The sequence below is a fragment of the Chrysochloris asiatica genome, unplaced genomic scaffold (assembly GCF_000296735.1).
Source record: "Chrysochloris asiatica unplaced genomic scaffold, ChrAsi1.0 scaffold00006, whole genome shotgun sequence".
In the NCBI taxonomy this organism is placed as follows: domain Eukaryota; kingdom Metazoa; phylum Chordata; class Mammalia; order Afrosoricida; family Chrysochloridae; genus Chrysochloris; species Chrysochloris asiatica.
Window position 1 is genome coordinate 23,425,438 of NW_006408524.1, and position 4,463 is coordinate 23,429,900.

The window sequence follows — 4,463 nt, forward strand, 5'->3', positions numbered from 1 at the left end:
AGACTTCCAGCACAATATTGAATACAAGCGGTGATAGAGGGCATCCTTGTTTGGTTCCTGTTCGCAGAGGGAAGGCTTTTAATTTCTCTCCATTGAGAGTAATATAGGCTGTTGGTTTTGTATATATGCTCTTCATTATGTTGAGATATTTCCCTTTAATTCCTATTTTGTTGAGTGTTTTTATCAGGAATGGATGTTGGATTTTGTCAAATGCCTTTTCTGCATCAATCAATATGATCATGTGGTTCTTTTCTTTTTTCTTATTTATATGGTGGATAACGTTGATCGTTTTTCTAATGTTGAACCATCCTTGCATCCCTGGCATGAATCCCACTTGATCATGATGTATTCTCTTTTTGATGTGTTGCTGAATTCTGTTGGCTAGGATTTTGTTGAGTATTTTTGCATCTGTGTTCATGAGGGATATTGGTCTGTAGTTTTCCTTCATAGTGACGTCCTTCCCTGGTTTTGGTATATGGGTTATACTTGCTTCATAGAATGTGTTAGGGAGTTTGCCATCCTCTTCTATATTCTGGAATAATTTGTGTAGTATTGGTGACAGCTCTTCCCTGAATGTTTGGTAGAATTCACCAGTGAAGCCGTCGGGGCCTGGACTTTTTCTGGTTGGCAGTCTTTTGATGACCTGATCAGTTTCTTCTTTTGTTATTGGTCTGTTCAGGTTTTCTACTTCACTGTGTGTAAGTTTAGGTAGGTCATGTTTATCTAAAAATGCATCCATCTCTTCTATGTTTTCAAATTTGTTGGAGTACAACTCTTCATAGTATTCTGTTGTTATCCTTTTGATTTCCTTTGGTTCTGTTGTATATATTTGATTTTATGTCATTATTTTATTTAAAGGTATATTTGAAGTTCAGATCAGTGGAAAGAAAATAACAACCATGGCACCAGTACCAATATTTACCAAGGGGTTACTCTGCGGCTTGTTTTGAACTAAAGGCTCTATGTATAGTCTCTCCTCCAATCCTCACAACAACCCTGTGAGGTAGTTTGGAATCACTTTCATTTGGCAATGAGGAAATCAAGACTTGGAGATGGTGAGCTACTTGCCCAGAATCATACAACTCCTGGCTCACCAAGCTAGGCTAAGAACCCAAGTCATTTATGACAGCACCAGCCCCTGCCTGAAACAAGTGCTGTGGCAATCCTGAGTCCAAGGCAATCTGAGGATGCAAGAACCAGGCGAGTTGAGAACAAACCAGAAACTGCCAGTGAGTAGGCAGAGCTGCTCTCCTCCATCCTAACTCGATGCCTGGTTATCCAAGAAACTGCTGTAGTCTGGTTCAGCTTTATGGGCATGCAATGATGGAAGGCACAAACAGCTCTCTTTACACACTCCTATTACCATCTTGAAATTCCTAATAAATGTATCTTTTCATTTGTGACTCGTAAATGAAGTCTGATGAGGCATGCATGAGCAGAGGAGATACATTCAGTGTGCACCCCATTCTCATACAACACTCATGCAGCTTCATAGCATGACATCTGGGGCACTCACAGTGGGTGGAAATTCGGTGGGAAGTAAAACGAATACAAGGTGACAGTGGTAAGCCCATGAAGGAGAAAGGGATGGGGGTCGATGACATTTGTGAGAGGTCTCACTTTCTGTTTAAACCAGGACTTGCTATCTAGGAAGAGTAATGACACATTAAGGAGCACCAACAACCAAATAATCCTATTTTACTTGTGGCACTCCCTGTGTTAGCCAACCATGTATGCCAACAATGATTCCATAGACGGCAAAGGAAAGATAAGCAACCCATAATTGCTTTCAGTTCTTCCTTACTCATCGGTAAGCCCAAGGCAGTATTGGTAGAATGTGTATATCACAAAGTGAAGTGAATAAAAACAGTTGTGTTTTGTGCCATTTCTAGGAGGGTCAGAGAAAAAGAAAAGGACCCCCAGCAAGATGGATAGACCAAGTGGCAGCATCAACGGACTCAAGTGTGCCAACAACTGTGAGGTTGGCCCAGTACCAGGCAGTGTATCGTTCTGTTGTGCATAGGGTCGCTATAAGTTGGTACTAACTCGATGACACCTAACAACAAGAAGAAGAACAAAATGCATATGAAAGTCGGTGCCTTGGTGTTAAAGTTGTGTCATTTCATTTATTATATGTGACCATGGCCAATTGGTTTTTGTTTTGTTTTTTTTTTACATCTTTGAATTTCAATTTCTTCATTGTAAAATAGAGATAATATTAACATCTACCTCCCATGATGTCAGGATATAGCAAGGATTCAATGAGCTTGTTGTCATGTGCCATCTAGTCAGTTCTGACTCGTAGCAACCATGTAGACCCTGTAGAAGCAGCTGATGTGTTTGAACTGCCAACCTTGTGGTTAGCAATCAAGTGCTTATCATATAGCATCATACCAGGACCTCAAATAAATATTAGTTACTTAAAATTGCATGTAAGCTACAATATTCAAGTTCTGTAGTTTAGGATAAAGGAATCAACCCAATGAGTGTTCAAATAAGGGACTTAGTATAAGTCGTTCGAATTTGGCATAGAAGATACAGCTAGATGAGCAAATCTGACTTGAGTTTGAGGGAAACAGAGCAATTTTATACAAGCTGCTGTTCTTGTTGAAACCATCATACTTTCCCTGCTGGACTTGATACATGTTGTTGTTGTTAAGTGCCATCGAATCAGCTCCAACCCATAGCAACCATGTCTAGGGTGAGATTGAACAGCTAACTTTGGTTCAGTCCAGTGCATTAACCCACAGCACCACACCAGGACTCCAGACTTGAAGTATAGATACATTTTTACTCTATGATATTTTCAGTCACCTCATATACTTGTGAAAGTTGGACAATGGATAAGGAAGACCATAAAAGCATAAAAGCATTTGAGTTGTGGTGTTGGCAAAGAATGTTGAAAGTACCATGGACTGCCAGAAGAACAAACAAGTCTGTCTTAGAAGACATATATGCTCCTTAAAAGCCAGGATGGAGAGTTGACTTCCAGCAAGATAGTGGATTAGGCAGGCCCCCTACACGGACCTTCTACAATAAACATACGAGAGAATAAATTAAACAGACACAGATGGAAATCCTGGAACCCTGAACTTCAGAGGAAAGATGAGAGAAGTAGATTGAGTGCTTGCTGGGTGGAGAAGCTAAGCAGGGACTGTGAGAGAGGGAGGCTGACTGGTGAACAGCTGACAAGACATGGTGTGACCATCTTGAATTTTTGTGAGTAACTTTGGCAACAGAAGGTGGCCTGGCAGAGCCATTTCACACAGGCAATGGGAAAGGTGCATTTCTTTCTTTTTCCCCATGCTGCCCTGGTTACCAATGGTATGGCCAGTTCCCACCCTCATTCACCCCTCTCCCCAGCACAGACCCAGCTTCTCAGGAATCTGGAGCCACATGGTTGGGAGACATGGCAGTGGGGGCCATTCTGCCACTTGGGTGTGCCACTTTTGTGTCTGGATTCAGGCAGGCTCAGCCCCAGACCTACAGAACTCATAGAACCACCAAACCAGCATGTAACCAGTCACCCTGCCCTCAACTGTCTTGTGGTCCTAACAGAACTGAAACCAATTCCATCGCCGGCTTTCAGGAACTACTTCTGGATTGAGTGCCCTGAACAAAGGGGACACAGAGTCAGAAAGGAACTCCATTTAGGGCCAGGGACTCCACTATCGCATCCCTCCCACAGGAGCCCCACCCTGCTCTCCACCCCCAGTTTTTCCTCTCCAGGTCCAACAGTTGCACTGTTTTGTTTTGGATTTGATTTTTTTTTTCCCTTCTGTTGTTTCATTGTTTTTACTCATTTATTCTCTATCCTCCTTTTTCTTATCTTTCCAGTCTTTTGAATTTTATCCTTTATTTTTCTATTTCTGTTTTTCCTTCTCTCTTTTGTTTCTTATAACCTCTCTTCTCTCTCCCCGCCCTACCATTTTTGAGTTTTCTTTTACTGCTTTCTACTCTCTTTCTCTTTTCATCTTTCCTCTCTTTGGTTTTACTGTCTTTTTTTCTTCTTCTTTTTATTATCTTTCTTCTTTTTATCTTTTGTAGATCCATTTTCCTGCCTCTCTTTTATCTTTTTATTTATTATATTCATTTCTGGTTGCTGCTGGTTTTTAACTCTTTTCTCTTCTTTATCAATTTATCTTTTCTTTGTTGTTTGCTTGCTTGTTTATTGTTTTGCTTCCTGGTGTGTGTGGTGGGGAAAAAGAGGGCTCTCCTCTTTCTCACCCAACAGGAGACAGCAACCATGCCCTTGGAGCCTAGTCACAACTGTACCCTCTTCAGCTCAACCCACTTACTGAGCAAGACTCAATACCTGATCTTATACTACCTAATCAATGATATACAACAGCCAACAACAGCCAAACCTACCCTAAACTGAGGCACATAAATGTAGAACAGTGCACACATGTCCATTTTCTAACTACATCCACAAGAGAGAATGGGTGAGAGCCTAAGAACAC